Below are 7400 nucleotides of genomic sequence, written 5' to 3' on the forward strand. Positions count from 1 at the left end.
ACCAGTCTATAGATGGGATCCTTGCCCATGCTATCATCCCTAATGACCAGGCTATAGATGGGATCCTTGCCCATGTTATCATCCCTAATGACCAGGCTATAGACGGGATCCTTGCCCATGTTATCATCCCTAATGACCAGGCTATAGACGAGATCCTTGCCCATGTTATCATCCCTAATGACCAGGCTTTAGATGGGATCCTTGCCCATGTTATCATCCCTAATGACCAGGCTTTAGATGGGATCCTTGCCCATGTTATCATCCCTAATGACCAGGCTTTAGATGGGATCCTTGCCCATGTTATCATCCCTAATGACCAGGCTATAGATGGGATCCTTGCCCATGTTATCATCCCTAATGACCAGGCTTTAGATGGATCCATGCCCATGTTATCATCCCTAATGACCAGGCTATAGATGGGATCCTTGCCCATGTTATCATCCATAATGACCAGGCTATAGATGGGATCCTTGCCCATGTTATCATCCCCAATGACCAGGCTATAGATGGGATCCTTGCCCATGTTATCATCCATAATGACCAGGCTATAGATGGGATCCTTGCCCATGTTATCATCCCCAATGACCAGGCTATAGATGGGATCCTTGCCATGTTATCATCCCTAATGACCAGGCTATAGATGGGATCCTTGCCCATGTTATCATCCCTAATGACCAGGCTATAGACGAGATCCTTGCCCATGTTATCATCCCTAATGACCAGGCTTTAGATGGGATCCTTGCCCATGTTATCATCCCTAATGACCAGGCTATAGATGGGATCCTTGCCCATGTTATCATCCATAATGACCAGGCTATAGATGGGATCCTTGCCCCATGTTATCATCCCCAATGACCAGGCTATAGATGGGATCCTTGCCCATGTTATCATCCCCAATGACCAGGCTATAGATGGGATCCTTGCCCATGTTATCATCCCTAATGACCAGGCTATAGATGGGATCCTTGCCCATGTTATCATCCCTAATGACCAGGCTATAGATGGGATCCTTGCCCATGTTATCATCCCCAATGACAAGGCTTTAGATGGGATCCTTGCACATGTTATCAGCCCTAATGACCAGGCTTTAGATGGGATGCTTGCACATGTAATCAGCCCTAATGACCAGGCTATAGATGGGATCCTTGCCCATGTTATCATCCCCAATGACAAGGCTTTAGATGGGATCCTTGCACATGTAATCAGCCCTAATGACCAGGCTATAGATGGAATCCTTGCCCATGTTATCATCCCTAATGACCAGGCTATAGATGGGATCCTTGCCCATGTTATCGCCACTAATGAAGTCTTTAGATTTGATCCTTGCCCATGTTATCACCCCCTAATGACAAGGCTTTAGATGGGATCCTTGCCCATGTTATCAGCCCTAATGACCAGGCTATAGATGGGATCCTTGCCCATGTTATCACCACTAATGAAGTCTTTAGATTGGATCCTTGCCCATGTTATCATCCCCAATGACAAGGCTTTAGATGGGATCCTTGCCCATGTTATCATCCATAATGACCAGGCTATAGATGGGATCCTTGCCCATGTTATCACCACTAATTACATCTTTAGATTGGATCCTTGCCCATGTTATCACCCCCCAATGACAAGTCTTTAGCTTCCTGTATGTCTCTCTCTCCTCCACAGGAACAATTCACAGCCATGAGAGATCTGTACATGAAGAATGGCCAGGGCTTTGCGTTAGTGTACTCCATCACAGCCCAGTCCACCTTCAACGATCTGCAAGACCTACGAGAGCAGATCCTCAGAGTCAAAGACACTGACGATGTAAGTTATCACACACACACATGAATACACACACACACACACACACACAGGTACACACACACACACACACACACACACACACACAGGTACACACACGCACACACACACACACACACACACAGGGATGCACGCATGAATACATACACACACACACACACACACACACACACACACACATACACACACACACACACACACACACACACACACAGAAAAATACAAGTACTCTACACACACACATACACACACAGAAAAAGACACAAGTACTCTGCACACACGCACACACCACACACACACACACACACACACACACACACACACACACACACACACACACACACACACACACACACACACACACACACACACACACACACACACACCACACACACACACACACCTACACTGAGATGCTAGGAGAGCAGATGGCATGCTGCTACCTTGGGAAGATGGCATTCTGCTACCTTGGGCAGATGGCATTCTGCTACCTTGGGCAGATGACATTCTGCTACCTTGGGCAGATGTCATTCTGCTACCTTGGGCAGATGACATTCTGCTACCTTGGGCAGATGACATTCTGCTACCTTGGGCAGATGACATTCTGCTACCTTGGGCAGATGACATTCTGCTCTCTCGGGGTCTCTCCCCTGCTTCCACTCTTTATTTACTCCTCCTCCTCCTCCACCTCCTCCCTCCCCCCTCCCTCCTCCCCCATCACCCCTCCCCTCCCTCCTCCTCCTCCTCCTCCTCGCCCCCCCACCCCCCCCGCCCCCCCGCCCCCCCCCCCTCCTCCCCCCAGGTTCCGATTGATTCTGGTGGGTAATAAATGTGATCTGGAGGATGAGCGTGTTGTGGGGAAGGAACAGGGGCAGAACCTGGCCAGGACAGTGGAGCAGCTGTGCTTTCCTGGAAGTCCTCCGCAAAGTCCAAGATCAACGTCACGAGGTGAGAACAACACACACACCCTGCATCAGTACAACACACACACACCCTGCATCAGTACAACACACACACACCCTGCATCAGTACAACACCACACACCCTGCATCAGTACAACCACACACACACCCTGCATCAGTACAACACACACACACACCATGCATCAGTACAACACACACACACCCTGCATCAGTACAACACACACACACTGCATCAGTACAACACACATCTCACACACCCTGCATTCAGTACAACACACATCTCACACACCCTGCATCAGTACAACACACACACACACACACCCTGCATCAGTACAACACACACACACACCCTGCATCAGTACAACACACACACCCTGCATCAGTACGACACACACACACCCTGCATCAGTACAACAACACATCTCACACACCTGCATCAGTACAACACACAATCTCACACACCCTGCATCAGTACAACACACACCACACACACACCCTGCATCAGTACAACACACACACCCTGCATCAGTACAACACACACACCCTGCATCAGTACAACACACACACACCTCACACACCCTGCATCAGTACGACACACACACACACCTCACACACACTGCATCAGTACAACACACACACACACACCTCACACACCCTGCATCAGTACAACACACACACCCTGCATCAGTACAACACACACACACCTCACACACACTGCATCAGTACAACACACACACCACACACACACACACACACACACACACACACACACACACCACACACACACACACACACACACACACCCACACACACACACACACACCTCACACACCCTGCATCAGTACAACACACACACACACACACACACACACACACACACACACCTCACACACCCTGCATCAGTACAACACACACACACACCTCACACACCCTGCATCAGTGCAAACACACACACACACCTCACACACCCTGCATCAGTACAACACACACACACACACACCTCACACACCCTGCATCAGTACAACACACACACACACACACCCTGCATCAGTACAACACACACACACACACACCCTGTATCAGTACAACACACACACACCTCACACACCCTGCATCAGTACCAACACACACACACACACCTCACACACCCTGCATCAGTACAACACACACACACCTCACACACCTGCATCAGTACAACACACACACACCTCACACACCCTGCATCATTACAACACACACACACACACCTCACACACCCTGCATCAGTTACAACACACACACACACACCTCACACACCCTGCATCATTAACAACACACACACACCTCACACACCCTGCATCAGTACAACACACACACACCTCACACACCCTGCGTCAGTACAACACACACACACACACCTCACACACCACTGCATCATTAAAACACACACAACACCTCACACACCCTGCATCAGTACAACACACCACACACACACACACCTCACACACCCTGCATCAGTACAACACACACACACCTCACACACCCTGCATCAGTACAACACACACACACCTCACACACCCTGCATCAGTACAACACACACCACACCTCACACACCCTGCATTCAGGTACAACACACACACACACCTTCACACACCCTGCATCAGTACAACACACACACACCTCACACACCCTGCATCAGTACAAACACACACACACCTCACACACCCTGCATCAGTACAACACACACACACACCTCACACACCCTGCATCAGTACAACACACACCACACCTCACACACCCTGCATCAGTACAACACACACACACCTCACACACCCTTGCATTCAGTACAACACACACACACCTCACACCACCCTGCATCAGTACAACACACACACACCTCACACACCCTGCATCAGTACAACACACACACACCTCACACACCCCTGCATCAGTACAACACACACCTCACACACCTCACACACCCTGCATCAGTACGACACACACACACCTCACACACCCTGCATCAGTACAACACACACACACATAAACTGTAATCAACAGGTCTGTACCTCCTATAAACAGAAACTGTAATCAAAGGTTCTGTACCTCCTATAAACAGAAACTGTAATCAACAGGTTCTGTACCTCCTATAAACAGACACTGTAATCAACAGGTTCTATACCTCTATGAACAGAAACTGTAATCAACAGGTTCTGTACCTCCTATGGACAGAAACTGTAATCAACAGGTTCTGTACCTCCTATGAACAGAAACTGTAATCAACAGGTTCTGTACCTCCTATAAACAGACACTGTAATCAACAGGTTCTGTACCTCCTATAAACAGACACTGTAATCAAACAGTTCTGTACCTCCTATAAACAGACACTGTAATCAACAGGTTCTGTACCTCCTATGAACAGACACTGATGGGATTAGACTGGTCGTTGCTGTCAGTAGCAGTGTGGGTATATTTTAGGATATTTAGTCGGAGGTTAATCATTAACTGTCCTTGGAGCTGAACCTTCCTCCTGGTCCCACTGTGTTCAGAATGGTCTCTGATGTCACCCTATCTCCTGAGTCACACAATGGTGCCTGGTCTGTGTTGTGTGTGTGTGTGTCTTTGTCTGTCTGTGTGTATCTGCGTGTGTGTGTTGTTTTTGTTTGTGTGTGTGTTTTTGTGTGTGTGTGTGTGTGTGTGCAAACACTTCCTGTTAGTACACACCCTGTCACACACACACACACTCAGGCGTTGTGCATACTGCTAACTCGTGTGTGTGTGTGTGTGTGTGTGTGTGTGTGTGTGTGTGTGTGTTGTTGTGTGTGTGTGTGTGTGTGTGTGCAAACACTTCCTGTTAGTACACACCCTGTCACACACACACACACACACTCAGGCGTTGTGCATACTGCTAACTCGTGTGTGTGTGTGTGCACACCCAGCTGCCCAGGGCTACCAGCCAGTGACGTCCCCTGATCTGGCCTGCGTCACCTCATATATATATACATACACCCCCTAGTCATATATATACACATACACCCCCTAGTCATATATATATATATATACACCCCCTAGTCATATATATATACATACACCCCCTAGTCATATATATATACATACACCCCCTAGTCATATATATATATATACACCCCCTAGTCATATATATATACATACATACACCCCCTAGTCATATATATATACATACATACACCCCCTAGTCATATATATATACATACACCCCCTAGTCATATATATATATATACATACACCCCCTAGTCATATATACATATATACATACACCCCCTAGTCATATATATATATATACACCCCCTAGTCATATATATATATATACACCCCCTAGTCATATATATATACATACACCCCCTAGTCATATATATATATATACATATACACCCCCTAGTCATATATACATACATACACCCCCTAGTCATATATATATATATACATACACCCCCTAGTCATATATATACACATACACCCCCTAGTCATATATATATATATACATACACCCCCTAGTCATATATATATACATACACCCCCTAGTCATATATATGTACATACATACACCCCCTAGTCATATATATATATATACATACACCCCCTAGTCATATATATGTACATACATACACCCCCTAGTCATATATATATATATACATACACCCCCTAGTCATATATATATATATATACACCCCCTAGTCATATATATGTACATACATACACCCCCTAGTCATATATATACACATACACCCCCTAGTCATATATATATATATACACCCCCTAGTCATATATATATATACATACACCCCCTAGTCATATATATATATACATACACCCCCTAGTCATATATATATATATACATACACCCCCTAGTCATATATATATATATACATACACCCCCTAGTCATATATATACATACACCCCCTAGTCATATATATACATATACATACACCCCCTAGTCATATATATACATACACCCCCTAGTCATATATATATATATATACATATACATACACCCCCTAGTCATATATATATACATACACCCCCTAGTCATATATATATACATACACCCCCTAGTCATATATATATATATACACCCCCTAGTCATATATATATACATACACCCCCTAGTCATATGTATATACATACACCCCCTAGTCATATGTATATACATACACCCCCTAGTCATATATATATATATACACCCCCTAGTCATATATATATACATACACCCCCTAGTCATATATATATACATACACCCCCTAGTCATATATATATATATACACCCCCTAGTCATATATATATATATATACACCCCCTAGTCATATATATATATATACCCCCTAGTCATATATATATACATACACCCCCTAGTCATATATATATATATACACCCCCTAGTCATATATATATACATACACCCCCTAGTCATATGTATATACATACACCCCCTAGTCATATGTATATACATACACCCCCTAGTCATATATATATATATACACCCCCTAGTCATATATATATACATACACCCCCTAGTCATATATATATACATACACCCCCTAGTCATATATATATATATACACCCCCTAGTCATATATATATATATACACCCCCTAGTCATATATATATATATATACCCCCTAGTCATATATATATACATACACCCCCTAGTCATATATATATATATA

General features: G+C 44.8%; 1 long non-coding RNA gene across 1 annotated transcript in view; it reads left to right on the forward strand.

Moving 5' to 3' along the window:
• The window catches only part of LOC116361517 (uncharacterized), a 7723-nt gene extending 5000 nt beyond the window's left edge, over positions 1 to 2723 (forward strand). The window contains exons 2-3 of the long non-coding RNA XR_004207638.1: positions 1657 to 1797; positions 2597 to 2723. This is a non-coding gene — a long non-coding RNA (uncharacterized LOC116361517). The remainder of the gene's footprint in view (positions 1 to 1656; positions 1798 to 2596) is intronic.
• Positions 2724 to 7400: the final 4677 nt, after the last annotated feature.

Source organism: Oncorhynchus kisutch, unplaced genomic scaffold (assembly GCF_002021735.2).
Source record: "Oncorhynchus kisutch isolate 150728-3 unplaced genomic scaffold, Okis_V2 scaffold730, whole genome shotgun sequence".
In the NCBI taxonomy this organism is placed as follows: domain Eukaryota; kingdom Metazoa; phylum Chordata; class Actinopteri; order Salmoniformes; family Salmonidae; genus Oncorhynchus; species Oncorhynchus kisutch.